The sequence below is a fragment of the Prionailurus viverrinus genome, chromosome D2 (assembly GCF_022837055.1).
Source record: "Prionailurus viverrinus isolate Anna chromosome D2, UM_Priviv_1.0, whole genome shotgun sequence".
NCBI lineage: Eukaryota > Metazoa > Chordata > Mammalia > Carnivora > Felidae > Prionailurus > Prionailurus viverrinus.
The window spans coordinates 4370159-4387326 of NC_062571.1; the positions used below are offsets into that span (position 1 = coordinate 4370159).

The 17168-nt window shown below is 41.6% G+C and overlaps 1 non-coding gene across 1 annotated transcript; it reads left to right on the forward strand.

Annotated features, from left to right (window-relative positions):
• The first annotated feature begins 3223 nt into the window (after positions 1–3223).
• TRNAG-UCC (transfer RNA glycine (anticodon UCC)) lies at positions 3224–3308 on the forward strand. The gene has a single exon. It is a non-coding gene; the product is annotated as a tRNA-Gly (tRNA).
• Positions 3309–17168: the final 13860 nt, after the last annotated feature.

Genomic DNA, 17168 nt, shown 5'->3' on the forward strand with positions numbered 1-17168 from the left:
AGATGACATTGTGGCACAGACACCTGTTGGAGCCATCTTTCTTCAACAGCACGCCAGGAAAAACGGAGATTCTCTGGAGTCATGCCCTTCTACTATGAATGTTTCCATGTATTTATGCAATCATTTCATATTGGTGCACGAGCTTGAGTCAACCCTCTGGAGAAGCTCCAAAGCTTCTACACAGAGAAGAGCTGGTTTGACCCAATCCTCACTTGTTGTCATGGCAGATTCTGCAAACTTATTTTTACAGGTAAACAAGCGATTTCATCAGACCGTTTGCCAAAATGCTGCGGAGAGAATTACAGACTTTAAGGAGACCAAATGTATAGTAGGTGTTCTTCCTAGGAACTCAGGTCCTTTGCAGCTTTGAGGTATTATTTCTTCGGACTTGAGTGACTGCAGCGGTATTGTGCTTATACAGGTGTCAGGTCTGGAGTTCTTGTCCAGACGGTCAAGTCTTTCCGGTGACACCCGTTCTCAAGAGTAGCACTGATCAGAGATCTGCCTGGCTGGTTTGACCCATAGAGCATGTGACTTGGGGTTGTAGGTTCCAGCCCCACGTTGAATAAAGAAATTCCTTAAAAATAAAATCTTTGGGGCACCTGGGTGGCACAGTCGGTTAAGCGTCCGACTTCAGCCAGGTCACGATCTCGCGGTCCGTGAGTTCGAGCCCCGCGTCGGGCTCTGGGCTGATGGCTCGGAGCCTGGAGCCTGTTTCCGATTCTGTGTCTCTCTCTCTGCCCCTCCCCCGTTCATGCTCTGTCTCTCTCTGTCCCAAAAATAAATAAAAAACGTTGAAAAAAAAAATAAAATAAAATCTTTATTTTTTTAATGCTTATTTATTTATTTTGAGAGAGAGAGGGAGGAAGCATGCACTCAGGAGTGGGGAGAGGGGCAGAGAGAGGGAGAGACAGAGAATCCCAAGCAAATTCAGCACTGTTAGCACAGATCCCACCTCAGGGATTGATCCCATGAACCCATGAGATCATTAGCTGAGCCGAAATCAAGAGTCAGACCAACTGAGCCACCTGAGCTGAAATCAAGTCAAAACCAAATGTGACACCCAGGTGTCCCAAAAATAAAATCTTAAAAAAAAGATTAGCACTGATCACCACTGCCATTCTCAATTTGTGCCCCTTCCTCAAAGCGTAAGACACTGTTCCACATGGTGAAAGAGAGGCTGCCATAACACATGGGAAAGGTACCTGCAGATGCTTCCATCAGGAGTCCAGGGAAAAGGTTACATGGGTAACCCAATCCTACTAGTGAGGACACCACACAGAAAGCACAGGTAACAGCATTTCAAAAACCATAGATTTGACTCAAAAGATGTAGCTATTTTTGCCTCTGGAAAGAGAAGATACAGCCTAGAGGTAGAAAGTTGTTGATCATAAGCACTTTGCTGAGACAAGAAAAAGGTCTTTGCTAAGGGTGGCTTCAGTGAGAAATGGGAGAATATTCAGTATTTCCCTTTCAAGAGACAGATTATTCAGTGAAAGCTTTCCTTCATTTACTTTTCCCCATTGTTCTTAAGAAATTAGGAGTTTGCAACAGCTCCGAAATGCTGGATTTCCTTATCTAGAAAACCCAATAGCCGTCCCTTCCATTTGTGGTAGAATATTTAGCCATGGTCCTCCTGGTTGATAGGTGGGCTCCCTGGAATGTGTGCGAGCTGGAAATAGCTCTGCCTCTGGATGGCTGCTGACGAAAAGGGTCTCCCACAAGCCACTGTAGCCACTGAAGGAACATGGTTGTGCAAGTCGTTACCCTCGTGAGATGCAAATACTCCTTTATAGTATTGGGAACTTGGTAAAAGTTAAGCAATTTCTGCACTTAATAATTTTATTTACTTTTGCCCCAGTGAGTCAAACTGTGGTGCTGTGAGTCTACTGCTGTGTAACAAATTATTACTGCAGCCACTTCAACAAACACACATATATGATCTTGAAGTTTTCACAGATTGGAAGTGTGGGTACCACTTGGATGGGTCCCCTCCTCAGAGTCTCATGGGCTGTAATCCAGGTGATGGCCATCTCCCTGAGGTCCAGGGTCCTCGCTAAGCTCACAGGGTTGTGGGCTGAACCCAGTTCCTTGAGGTTGTAGGACTGAGGGCCTCAGGATTTAAAAGACACGAGGTAGAAATTATGGTAAAGTCTCACATGGAAATTCTAGAGATAAAAAATAAAAGAACCAACAGAATACTTAATGGATGAGATGACCAGAAAATGAAACACAACTAAAAAGAGGCTTAGCAAACTGGAAGGTAAAATCAAGATAAAGTAGATGGCAGATAAGGATTTTTTTTTTCATAAAGACTTTTAAAGAAAAGAAAAAAAAATAAATCAAAAGCCACACGGACATAGTGACGTGGGAAAAATGGTCTCTCCTATTGTAAGGATAAATGAGAAAGGAAAAGGGCAAATTTCTGACAATTGTTAAAAATTACTGGAAAATATTAACCACAAAGGCAGCCGGTAAATTTTAAGAGATAGAAACTCCTATGTTTTGAAGATGTTAACTTACAGATTCAACACATATTATACATCACAAACAAGATGAATAGAAACACCACAAATATCATATAAAATTGCTGAATATGAAAGAAAAGCATAAATGCAACCAGAACAACAGATACATGACTTTCCAAAGAGCGGCAAGCCGACTGAGGGCTGGCTTCTCCAGAGAGATCGTCGGAGCTAGAAGACGACAGGATGTCAGGATGTCTCTGGTCCTGAGACCAGAGAGTAGTATCTACAGATGCGGGTCAAGAGACATAATGAAGAGGGCTCCTCGAGGAAATGCCGAAGAATGAAGAGTGACCGCACACGTTATGCTGATTTATTTAAATAAACTCCTCAAAACACTGTCTGCATAAAACAGCAATGACAGTATCGTTGGAGCTTTAAGTAGACAGTAATCTTTGTAATGGCCTAGAAGGAGAAAAAGGTTCAAAGTACTAGCATGTTCCAAAGCCCTGGAAATGAAAAAAAAATAATAATAATAGATGCAGCCACACAGGTTGGCACCATTTCTTGGCAGCGAAAACCCAAGGTTTCCAGTCACTTTTTTTCCCTATTTTATCTCAAAATCCTCCCCTACACCCCCCGTATTGTCAACCCTCTAGATGTTAAGCTGTGGCTTTGACCTTTAGGAAAAATTTCCCAGCTGTCCATCTAGGTTTCCAATTACATTACTCGCCAGTTTAAACTAAAGTTTAGGGGGCGCCTCGGTGGCTCAGTCGGTTGAGTGCCCGACTTCCATTCAGGTTAGTATTTCACTGTTCGTGGGTTCGAGTCCCACGTGGGGCTCTGTGCTGACAGCTCAGAGCTTGGAGCCTGCTTCGGATTCTGTGTCTCTCTCGCTCTCTTACCCTCCCCCCTCACTCTCTCTACCTCTCAAACACAAATAAATGTTAATTTTTTTAAATCACTCCTTTAGAGTGTTCAGATTTACACTCTACACTGAATCATCCCTGTTAGCAAAAACTTCAAAGTGAACATACCTAATGTCCCCACTCCTAGTAGAAGAGCAGATTAAAGGCAACTGACAATTCCATGCATTGAACTTTTGGTAAAGCCCAGCTACTACATTCCATTTTATTAGTAAAAATCGAAGTCACTGCTTTTAAACTTCTGACAACAGCACCAACTACAAAATTCTTACAATATGTCTGGGCTCCTACTTGTTTCTTCTCACCTGTGGTTATCAGCGGGATAATGCCTAATACAGGATGGAGAGAGTTTTCTTGATTTTGCTCATGTACCCAACACCTGAGCCACACATTATCCACAATAGCATATTACATATGCAATTTTGGAGCTTGTAACTTCACGTAACCCAGCATTAAATGTAAAGCGTCTACAAAGACCAGCTCTCTCATCTCTAGCTCTATGAATTATCGTTTTATGTCAGAGCCCAGAAAAATGTACTTACTCTTTCTGATATTCTAGGGAAATGATCTACTCTGGGGCAAGGACCAAGACTTTAAATTTCATGAGCTGTATAAAAGGCTAAGCTTAAAAAAAATTCATGCCGTATAGCAATTTCCATATATCACAAAGTCCGTGAGTGGCTGCCACATGATTCACATCCACAAAACATACGGAGCGGTACATTACATAAGATACTGGTTTCCAAATATTGTGTATGGAATATATTCACTCCATCTGGATGTATTTCTTTTCAACAGCACCAATTTTGGTCAGAAAAGTGAAGCACGTTCTTGTACTGGTTCAAGAGGAAGCCTTATCTTCTACAGAAGAGGAGCAGGACTTCCAGCTTTCCAGGCTATACCACTGGTCCTGCCACACTTGGACAGGGTCAAGATGTTTCCCCTCACAGAGTGTGCTGACCAGTATCAAGTCTGATTGGACAGGGCAGGGGGCTACTGGGAGCGCTCATAAACTCCAAGGCTCCAGTATTTGAAGATAAGATAACAGAGGGGCATCTGGTAGGTTCAGTCGGTTAAGCATCTGACTTCAGTTCAGGTCATGACCTCACAGTTCGTGGGTTCAAGCCCCATATCAGGCTCTGCACTGACAATGTGGAGCCTGCTTGGAATTCTCCCTCTCCCTCTCTCTTTGTCCCCTTCTGTGCTCTCTCTCCAAATAAAAACATTTTTTTAAATTAAAAAAAAGCTTAAAATAAAATAACAGGTCCTGTAACCAGGCAGGTATGTCGCAATAAGTTCTTCTGCAGTATCTGAAACTACCATGAAAAACGATGTTGCTAAGATCTCTTGGCTGCAGATTACAGGCGTCTATCTTGAACCAGCCTAAGTCAGTAATTTAAGGATGCTAAAGGATCTTGGAAAACTCGGGAAGACAAATGGGACCTGTTCTTCACAACAGGCTAGAAAACAGAGCTCAGAACCATCATGATGTTTGGCTGTCTTCCGTGTGCACCCAACTGCAAATCCGCCTAGCTGCTCATCCGGCCGGTCCTGGCACACACCCTCACCCTCAGGCCAGCTCTGTTCAAAACAATGCAATTCCTTGCACAGGAAACTGACCTGGAAACCCAAAAGGGGCATATGACCTCAACTCTGTCAGTCACTCCCGGACTCCAAAATTTGAAAGCTTGGACCAACAATGAGAGGTTCAATACATTTTATGGTTGCCAACTATAACAAATAAAAATACAGGACTCTCGGTCACATTTGAATTTCAGAAAAACAATAAATAATTGTTAGCACATATTTCTGCCAAATAGTTCATGTGAAATTCAAATGTAACTAAGCATCCTGTATGTTACCAGGCAATCCTGCACCTCTGGATGGTACTGGGACGTATTTAGGAGACTTCCAACCAATGGCCACTCTGTACGCAAGACTCTCTGGTCCCCATCGTTCATTACTTCGTTGCAGAACATAAAGTGGTACCTAACATCTCCCTCCTGAAACACTCTCCCTCTTCTTTTAGAAAGTCAGCGTAGTAAAAACATGTGCTCAAAACAGTGAAGAGCTGTTTTAACTTTGGAGACCTATGCACTTAGATTTTTAAAGGGCAGAAAGCATAGGGAGTATTTCCACATTCCCTCTGGATATTTCTTCTTCCCTATTCTACAGGAAAGCATAAAACCACAGAAATCACTGGGAAAATTCTTCAGCTTTCATAAATTTACTTGCAAAGCTCATTCCTAATCGTAGGTCAGAGTCTGGAGGATGCACTTGGAAATGGACCACTGGCTCAGCCAGCTTGGATGCATGCAAAAACAACTCGGTACAAACTGAACATGTATTGTAGAATTGCAACGTGAACACTTAACTGGCTTTGGAAATATACGTTAATTCTAGTATGGGGTTGGTCTCAGTTTGAGTTATTGGCTTTTTCCTAGAAGGCGTCAATAAAAATCCAGTAAGCATATATTAGCTAAAAGCAAATTTCCTGGGATTACCCGACGTTAGCCAAACTAAATTAAAGGTCAAAATCACTTCTACAAGGTTTTGCTCAGCAATTTCCAAGTTTATTAATTAACAGCATCACTGAGATAACTCGTATGAAGATATCCAGCATTGCCATGTAAAAAATTACTGTTTGTAAATATGACCATTATTTATAATCTAAGTTTTAATTAACAACTTGTAAATTTTTTTAAATAGATAACCCATTTGCTTAAAACTCGTTAAGGGTGGAGCTCAGGACACAGTATTACTGCTTTGAGAAGATTCCTTAGGAAAGGAACTATTAAGGAGCTCCTGGGTGGCTTAGTTGGTTAAGCATTGGACTCTTGATTTGGGCTCCAGTCATGATCTCACGGTTCATGGGATCAAGCCCCGCACCAGTCTCTGCACTGACAGTGTGAGCCTGCTTGGGATTCTCTCTCTCCCACTCTCTGCCCCTTCCCCAGGCGTGCTCTCTGTCTCTCAAAATAAATAAATAAACATTAAATAAATGAACCATTTAATAAGCCCCACGTTTAAAGAGCTATTAAGATACTCTGAACATTTACACAAGTAATGAAGTCTAGAAAAATGTGACATTTTTCTCACCAAATTGAAATTTTATTCAGAAAGTGAAAGTATTGGGGTGCCTGGGGGGCTCTGTCAGTTATACAACTGACTCTTGGTTTCGGCTCAGGTCACAATCTCACAGTTTGTCAGTTCGAGCCCCACATGGGGCTCTGGGCTGACAGTTCAGAGCCTGCTTGGGATTCTCTCCCTCCTTTCTCTCTGGTCTTTCCCGAGTCACACAGTCTCTGTCTCTCTCAAAATAAATAAATTGGGGGGGGGGGGAAGAAAGCTAAAGTATTAATCCATAAAAACCAGTTAAGTATAATCTGCAAAATACTGGATGGGGAAAATGTCTCGTGGCCTCCAAAAAATAATGATATAGAATAAAAGTTTAATTTTGAAAATACTAAAACTATAAGAAGGCCTTTCAGTAACCAGCACGTTGGTTAACGTCACTGATTTAAACCCCTTTTCACTGAAACAGTCATGGAACAGTAATGAAGGATTCCAGCCTAAGGACCTGCATGGATATAAAATCAATAGCGTTGGAAGTGGGCTCACGGTGCCTGGAAAGCAAATTTGGTTGTGCCCTCATCCAGATGAGTGACCCACGCAATCCACTTCCGTCCCCAATCCCTTCCCCTGGGATGACTGCTGTGTTATCTACGAGGCTCAAGTAAATGCGCTGTAACGGGGCCGTGCGTACGCTCCTGTGGTTCATAGGGCAAGGGCACGCCGCAGGCCCATTCTGGCCAAGCTCCACCAGCCCGCTTCACTTCTCCCACAGGCTCACGGCTTGGCTGCATTTCACAGCCTCCCTGCATGGGAACCTTGCCAGAAGTTACAGAGGCCGCTCCCAGGCCTGGTCTTTCAAAAACCTGTATGATCGTCTGTGCTGTCTTCCCCTTCCTCCTGGAGCCCTCAGATGCAGAGAACCCAATGGAAGATTCCAGACCTGAGAAGATGGGGGAGCCAGCAGACGAGAGGTTCATGGGCTCCTGTGTGGCTGCAGGAAGGTGACCCCCCTGAAGACCTCCGCGTTAGAGATTAAATCGCATCATGGCCAGTGACGGAGATGCTGCGGTTACATCAAGAGTTGGCCAATGAGATTAGTGCATGGGCAATGACTACTTCACAGATCCAAGCTGTTCCCAACTAAACGTGTGTAACGGAACCACTGCCATGAACGGAGATGGTTACAAGCAGAGATGTGACTGGGGCAGGGTCATTAACATCACTGTGATACCCTGACCTCTTACACAAGAGTGCCACATGATATAGTGCAGCAATCATAACTAACATTTCTAGAACGCAGGTTATATGTCAAACACTAGGTCAAGCATGTCACACGATTGATTTCAGTTAAAATTCACATTAAATCTGTAAGGCGGGCATCATGTTTTTTTAAAATTTTTTTAAATGTTTTTATTTGTTTTTGAAGGAGAGAGAGAGAGCGGGAGAGCGAGCGAGCATGAGCGGGGGAGGGGCAGAGAGAGAGGGAGACACAGAATCCAAAGCCGGCTCCAGGCTCCGAGCTGTCAGCACGGAACCTGACACGGGGCTCGAACCCACGAACTGTGAGATCACGACCTGAGCTGAAGTCGGATGCTTAACCGACTGAGCCATGCAGGCGCCCCAGGCAGGCATCATCTTTATTTTCCTGAAGGAAAACCAAGGATCAGGGAGGTTAAATAACTCACCCATATTCATCCAGCCGGTATGTAGCAGAAAGACCTTGAACCATGTCTAACAACCAAACCCGTGCAGTTAAACATTCCCTAAACCACAGCATGCAAAAAGGAGCGGGAAAGGCGGCCGGAACACCAGGAACCCACTCCCGGCTCCAGCGGCCCAAGGGACTGCGGGAACTTGCAGCCAACTGTACCTCAGCCTGCTGTGGTCCCTCTGGTGCTAACATTTGTTTCTGTTTTGTTTTCTTGTCCAGGATTATAAAAATTTAAAGCGATAGAAGATTAACCACTTTCCAAGTCAGCTAAGCTCATGCTTATATGTTTACCCCTGAAATAGAGGACATTTCTTAAAATTCTGACCTTGTGACCTCAGATGAAAGATATAAAGCAGGTGCCAATCTGTGTGAGCATCTATCTGTTCAGAGCACTCCTTTGGATTCTGTGTCTCCCTCTCTCTCTCTGCCCCTCCCCCACTTACACTCTGTCTCTCTCAAAAATAAGTAAACACTAAAAATAGATAGATAGATAGATAGATAGATAGATAGATAGATAGATAGATTCAGCAGTTATTTTTAGGTTACAACTTTAGTACTTAAATATCTTAAATGGCAACCCTAGGTAAGAATCATACCACCACAAATAAAAATTAGGATAATCCTTAAATTTCTCCTACAATTTTGGCTGAGGAAAAGACCAAAATGGGGAAATGAGAATTAAACATACTTGCTTTCCTATCCAAGAAAGGATAAAACCGTTCTCTGGCTAGAATCCCAGGTCCTCTTTCTCTTTAGAGAAAACTTCAGATCAGCATCCCTTCTCTGAAAGGCAGCCAACCACTGCAGCCCCCTGTCTGGGTAAGAACCAGGCAGAAGGTGCCTTGCTCCCATGCCCATGTCTCTGAAAGGCAGATGTTCGTAACAACAGCCTCACTCCCAAATCACACTAACACAGATGCAAATCTGTCAAGCCCTAAACACCTCTTAAAATTCACCGGTCCCCAAATACAGACCGGTTCCCCCAAAACTTTCTGGGCAAGATGGGCAAGACTATGCCTTCCAAGCACATCTGTCCCTGGAAGGTAAATGGAAAATTCTCTTTTATCTCAGATGTGAATGAGATTTATTGATTCACATATTCCCCAGTCTTTCAGTAGTCCGGCACATTTACAGTCAGCTAGGAGAATGACAGACACATCTATCAGCATGAACAATCTTCAGTTCTGCTGGTGATGTGAGGGCTATTATCGTTTTTTTTATTTGTATATGTTTGAAACCCAGAATGCCAAAATGTTTGTTACTGTATATTAGTGTAGATGGATACATTTTCTCAATAGTGAACATTTATTAAATGAGGAAAAGCCCTTTTGAAGTAATTTGTACAGTGTGCAATTATGCATTAAATGCCAAAAACGGCGGGAAGTCAGCTATAAACCAGCATATACTGACAGCCAAGAAAGTCACATGCATGATTTATTCAACTGGTACCAAAGAAAGTGATAAGATAAAAATTTTAACAAAATAAAAATGTTAATAAATTCAGATGCACATGAAATAATCACGAAAGAAGTTGTAATAATGTTCTACACTGTATAAAATTATCGGTTTTTTAGCTCAAGTGAGTGTACCATACCAGAAGCATTTTCATATTCCAAAAGCTTTCAGTGTCCAAGAAGTAATCCTACAATTTTTAAAAATATAATAGCTCTTGTTACCATTACAGATATTATTGAAGATCAAAATCTCTCTTTTTTTATGGCACAGCCAAGGAAGCAAATAATAATAATGCAAAAGTCATTATTTTGCTAGTACAATATTTTTTCTTGAGAAAAAGTCTCCCTTATAAGGCTAATGTGAATAAAACAGTAACCACAGGAGACTTCGGAAGGAAACATTTGCAGAGACTCTCATATTCAGTTAGGAGTTAATGAGAAAATTGGCAATGTTTTTGGTGAAAATGATTGACATTTTGGCGAAAGTCTGGGTAAAGCTGTGGACATGTTTATACAAAAGCAAAGTATGACTGATTCTGTGGACGGTATTAACTACCCTGCTCATATTTGCATGTTGTTGTTCAAATGGCATCTAATGTCCTTTCTCTAGACACTGAAGTCATTGTCACAAAACTCTTCTCTTCCTTCAGTAATTATACTGTTTGAACTGAACAATTAAAGTAGTTTTAGAATTTTGTTACCAGTGAGGATTTTTCAATTCTCTTGCATTCAAAAACCAATTTGCTCTCTGTAAAAAAGTGCAGTTGACAGTCACGTGCAAAAGAATGAAACTAGACCACTGTCTTACACCATGCACAAAAATTAACAATGGATGAAAGACTTGAATGTAAGACCCGAAGCCAGAAAACTCCTAGAAGAAAACACAGGCAGAAAGCTCCCTGACATCAGTCTTGGCAATGAGTTTTTGGATCTCCTCCAAAACCAAGAGCAACAAAAAGCAAAAATTAGTAAGTGGCACTACATCAAATTAAAAAGCTTCTGCATAGCAAAGGAAACCATCAAAAAATGAAAAGGCAACCTACTGAATAGAAGAAAGCATTTGCAAAGCATAGATCTGATAAACGTTTAATATCCAAAATATATAAAGAATTCATAGACCCCCAATGGCAAAAGACAATCCGATTAAAAAATGGGCAGAGCAGGTGCCTGGGTGGCTCAGTTGGTTGAACATCCAACTTCGGCTCAGGTCATGATCCCACAGTTCGTGAGCTCGAGCCCCAGTCAGGCTCTGTGCTGGCAGCTCAGAGCCTGGAGCCTGCTTCGGATTCTGTGTCTCCCTCTTTCTGCCCCTCCCCCAACTCAGGCTGTCTGTCTCTCTGTCTCTGTCTCTCTCTCTCTCTGTCTGTCTCTCTCTCCCCCCCTCTTTCTCTCTACCAAAAGTAAATAAACATTAAAAAAAGTTTTTAAAAAAATGGGCAGTGGTTCGGAATAGACATTTTTCCAAAAAAGATATACAGTGGCCAACAGACACATGAAAAGATGCTCAACTAATCACCAGGAAAACGCAAATCAAAACCACAATGAGACACCACCTCACATCTGTTACCATGGCTATCATGAGAAAGGTAAGAAATAACGTGTTGGTGAGTGTGTTGAAGAAATGGAAAACCCCTGTGCACTATTGGTGAACATGTAAACTGATGCAGTCACTACAGAATACAGCATGGAGGTTCCTCAAAAATTTTAAAATAGAACCATCATATGATCCAGAAATTCTACTTCTGTGGATTTATCCAAAGAAAACAAAACTACTAACCCCCCAAAATATATGTACCCTAGTGTTTATTGCAGCTTTATTTCCAATGGCGAAGAGATGAAAACAACCTAACTGTCCGCTGAGGGATAAATGGATAAAAAAAGGTGGGGTGTGTGTATATACATGCATGCAATGGAATATTGTTCAGCCATAAGACAGAATAAAAACTTGCCATTTGTGACAGGCGGGTGGACCCTAAGGGCATTATGCTGCATGAAATGAGGCAGAGACAAGGATAAGTACCATAGGATCTCAGATATGGAATTTTAAAACGACAACAATGAAACCAAGCTCATAAATACTAAGAACAAATTGACGGTTGGCAGAAGCTAGAGACAGGGAGAAGGAGAAACAGGCGAAGGTGGCCAAAACATCCACATATAAAATAATTAAGACATGGGGATGTAATGTACAGCATGGTGAATACAGCTAATAATACTTCATATCTGAAAGTTATTAAAAGTCCTCAACACAAGGAAAAAATCTCATAACTGCGTGTGGTGATGGATGTTAACTAGATTTATGGTGGTGATCATTTTGCAATAAATACAAATAGCCAATCATGACATTGTACACCTGGAACTAATATGATGTTATATACCATTACACCTCCACAACAACAACAAAATAAAAGGCAAAAAAAAACCCATAAAACAAAAAACCCACAAATCACAGGAAAACAAACTCAGGTGAAGATGCGCAAGTTTACCTGAAACACTGAAGATATATTTCACTTCTACTCAACAAAGTCTTATTGAGTTTTCAAATGATCTATTAAGGCCTACTTATTTCCTGCTGTGTTTTGTTTTGAGAGAGAGAGAGAGAGCATGAGCAGGGGAGGGGCAGAGAGAGAGACAGACAGACAGACAGACAGACAATCCCAAGCAGGCTCCATGCCCAGCACAGAGCCCAACATGGGGCTCGATCCCATGACTGTGAGATCGTGACCTGAGCCACAATCAAGAGTCAGATGCTAAGCCAACTGAGCCACCCAGGATCCCCAAAGCCAATGTATTTCTTGTTCATAGTTCCAAAAATCTCATTAACAGTAGGATTATGCAACTTGAGAAGTACAACCACTGCTACTCAATAAAGTATCTCATTGTTTAAAGGCATCTGTTGGGCATATTAAAGAAAGAACTGTAGCACTGTGTACCTTTAGTATCAAGGCTGTACCTTAAAGTGACATTACTAATTAACAGGGATGAAGTCCCACCATGAAGTGGGTGACTATTATGTCATGAAAGATGGTCTAACGTGCTTCAACAAATGAAATTCACAGAGCCATTCCCAGACTCATTAATGTCACGCCAGTACACGCTCTGTATCCTGGCTCACGATGCTGATGATGAGTGTGTGTGTTCTCATTAATAAATATCCAGTGGGCTGCACGTGACCACCGGAGGAGCTGTGTTGTGTGTAAATGGCACAGACGATACAAAGGAATGGGAACTGTGTCAGCAAATTTTGCGAAACCAGGAATTGTTCAGGAGGAACAAATCATCAGAGAAATATAATAAAAAAAGAGGTATGTGGTTGAGAGATGTAATTTATTTCACATTAACCACATTTTTTTTTAGTGTAAGTGTGGCTCAGGCAATATTTTTATTTTATCTCAATGAGCATACACATAGGCAATTAGGAATAATTCAAACTTAACTATGCATCCTGCATTTTTTTTTTTTTGCTAAATCTGGTAACAGTCTCTGGAACATTGTTTTTAAATGCAAATAATAAAGCAACTGAATCATTCTGAGTATTAAGAGAAACTACCCTTTGAATCAAGAGTCTGTTTTAAATGTACCAGTATCAGGAAGAGGAACAAATAAAGAAAAAGCTTATCTTCTTCACTGAAGTGTTACTCCTTGGGGCTTCTTCGGGGAATAACGTGATTTTGAGAGGATGCTCCGAGACAGAATTCAGCCTTGACCACTTGAACAAGTCCAACAATGACGTCCTCAAGACAGGAATTCTACCACAGCCACGCTATGGGGGAAAAAACTCCCTTCCTGAGCAAAAGGTAAGAGAGCAAGGACGGGGGGTGACGGATGAAATACGATCTTCTCCTCATGCCCGTAACACACAATAAACTACGTTTCTTTCCATTGTTAGTAATTAGTATTCTGATTATGCCTTGTAGGTGGGGAAACAGAAATGAATACTCTTTTTTTGTATTACACTTAAGAGGATTCACAATTAATTTTAAAATTATATCTAAGTCAAGACCTGGAAAAATAATCTTTGGCCACGCACAGACCTTTTGTAAGTTATTTATTCTTATCATTTCAAGACTCCACAACAGGATTGTCCCTGTTTGTTTGTTAATCTTACAGGCAAAACCCTTTTGTCTATCACATACCTCTGCCTTCAGAGCCAGGAGCTTTTGCATTCAATCTAAGCTGGAATTTATGCTACCTCTACATTTTCACATTCACATTTCATAGTTTAATTTGACCTCAAATAATCCAGGGGTTAACAGTTATGTGAAATATTAAATGGCTTACTGCAGTGTTTTAGAGGTTCTGATTTTGAACCCTGTGAGTGCTTTCAAAATACAGCTATGACAAATCATCTTGAATTTTATCATTTGTCTTTAGTAGGCATTTATAAAAATTAACTGTTCCTGCATCTTGGTGATTCATTGCTAACTGTGATTATGAATGTATGTGGGTCACCAAAGAAATGATCCTGCTGTATTTGGATCATAGATACAGGTGTTGAGAAAGAGGAAGGAAGGAAGGAAGGAAGGAAGGAAGGAAGGAAGGAAGGAGAGGGAAGGGACAGGGAGGGGATGGGCGGGGTGGGGCGGGGTGGGGAGGGATAAGGAAGGAAGGAAGGGAGGTCTACTTGGCCTAGGGGTAAGAATACACTGTTTAAGGAGACTCTCAGGGACATCACTCCGTTGTATATTCACCCTATACAGATTATTATTATTAGGCCATCCAAATATTTCTAAACTATGAACAGCTGTATCGAACTTCAGCCTGGAACTGTCACACATTCCAATAGTTGAGATTTCTTCCAATAATGTTGCTCCCAGGAGTATAAGACAAGGAACCCGTCCAAAAGTTGTGCCAAATCTGTCCTGGACCAAGTTCCGTTATAGTTACTCCTTAGGATGGGGGGAGAATATGAGAACAGAAAATATCTTTCTTAGATTCAATCCAAGGGGTAATGTAGCTCTGCGTCATGTCTTGACTGTCTGAGCTACTCAAGCTCTAACACGGTCCATGGAGACTCCAGCTTGATCCCAGCCTCTGCTAGCATCTGGTCACGGCTCAGTTACAGTGGTGCTACCTTCTTGCTTACAAATACATGAAAGCACTTAGAAAGTTTCAGGATTTTCCCCAGGGTGATACGCTTTGGTTAGTCCCTCCTGACACCCTGATACCAGAATCGTGGCTTCAGGCGCTGCTTACTTCTATCCATTGATATTTCAAGGGTCAATTCTGAGGGAGCTGATGAGCCATCCATCCTCAAATCTCTGCCACACACTCCATCAGCCTCCCATGAGTGTTCCTTGTCTCTAAACATTAATTTTTATGCCCGTGTCTCTCCTCCATTAGGTAACAGATCTCGATGTATTCACTCTGGTACAGTCAAGGCCCCTCTGTGTTTTGTCCTCACTCAGAGCTCATCTGCAACTTGATCCTGAAATTCTTCATCCAGTATCTACCTTTATTTCTCAGTCTACGTCCCTACAAACTCACTATGGCCGTTTTCTCACCTCTGCTTCCTTCGTTTAGCTTTCTGTTGCTGTGACATGAATTAAATAACATACGTTCTAGTCAAAGAAACACCTGTAGACCCATCTCTATGGCTAAGGACCGACTGATGACCATTCCGTGTCTGTAAGAGATGAGAGGCTTGTTATTTCTGGTCTTTCAAAATTAACAGGCTTTATGTTTTCAGCCCTCTAAATAACATGACACCCCACATCAGGTAGGAAAGCCTAGTAAACCGGCATTTATTCCTCAGTCACCTTTTGTACGCTGTGTGCTCCCAGGCCAATGTTGCAAACACTCGGTCAGTCGTAGCCTGCAGACATTTTTATATGAACCACACATTCTTGGCCTATATAATTTTTAAATTACTTGCAAACACTTAAATTTTTTTTTCAATATATGAAATTTATTGTCAAATTGGTTTCCATACAACACCCAGTGCTCATCCCAAAAGGTGCCCTCCTCAATACCCATCACCCACCCTCTCCTCCCTCCCACCCCCCATCAACCCTCAGTTTGTTCTCAGTTTTTAAGAGTCTCTTATGCTTTGGCTCTCTCCCACTCTAACCTTTTTTTTTTTTTTCCTTCCCCTCCTCCATGGGTTTCTGTTAAGTTTCTCAGGATCCACATAAGAGTGAAAACATATGGTATCTGTCTTTCTCTGTATGGCTTATTTCACTTAGCGTCACACTCTCCAGTTCCATCCACGTTGCTACAAAGGGCCATATTTTGTTCTTTCTCATTGCCATGTAGTACTCCATTGGCAAACACTTAAAATTTGGGGAAATTCCAGTGTAAATCTTTTTTGTAATTAGAATTACTGGAACATCTGGAAACCCCAGCCTCTTTCCCACGTGGCATTAACCACACGGCCACACTGCGTTACCCCCTGCCGTCCACGCCAAAGTATAACATTGATTGTGATGCTCTCCTTATTTTTAGAGTAAACATAAGTAGAAAATAATTAATTTTCCCTTATGCTCAACTCTCTCATAAGCCAGGAGATAAAAAAGAAAAAACAGAAGACCATATATTCTTCTTATAGAACTCCTACCTCTTTGACAAAAATGAAAAAAACAGAAAAAGGCCTTCAGGTGAAAGAAATGTACCCGGCTTGCTGCACTCACGGTACCTGTCTAGCTACCGTAAGTATTATTATTCTTAGATTCTGGCACAGATAAAATGTCTGTGAACTATGGCCTGCTGTCCAAATCCAGCCCACCGCCTCTTTTTGTAAATAAAGTTTTATTGAAACACAATGCTGCTCATTCACTTACATATTATCTGTGACTGCTTTCACAGACAACGTGACAGCCGAGGAGTTCCATCAAAACTCTATGACCCCAGCGACACTGACCATCTGTCCCTTTACTGCAAGCTTGTTCACTCCTGCTATAGAATAGACAATATCCAGGAAAAATCTGGGTGCCCCAAATTTGATGGATCTTAAAACCAAAAATAATGACTAACAATGGTGTAGAACAGCACGTAATCGCGTACTAAATTCCTTGAAAAATATTTATAAGGATAGGAAAACTTACGAAAAGTGAGAGATCAAGATTAAACAGTTTGGGAAAGAATCTAAAAGATACATTGGTGAGGATAGCTGCTGAATGTATTCTAAGGATATTTTGCTAAATAAATGTAAATATATCTCATTTGCCAAGGTTAGAAAGTGCTGTATAAAGCTCTTGCCTAGACACATAGAAGGAAACAACACTGTTCATTACATGTCTATAAAACAACATATGGAGAGAGATGACATTGGTAAAATGAAAGAGAAGCTAGACGAGGTGTGACTTTCTTAACAACATTTGTATGTTTTCGTTTTTACATTTCCCAGCGGTGTGTGAATTAATATATTTTAACCTTTAAAATGTGAGGACTGAAAATAAGATGTGCCTCGGGGCACCTGGGTGGCGCAGTCGGTTAAGCATCCGACTTCAGCCAGATCACGATCTCGCGGTCCGGGAGTTCAAGCCCCACGTCATGCTCTGGGCTGATGGCTCAGAGCCTGGAGCCTGTTTCCGATTCT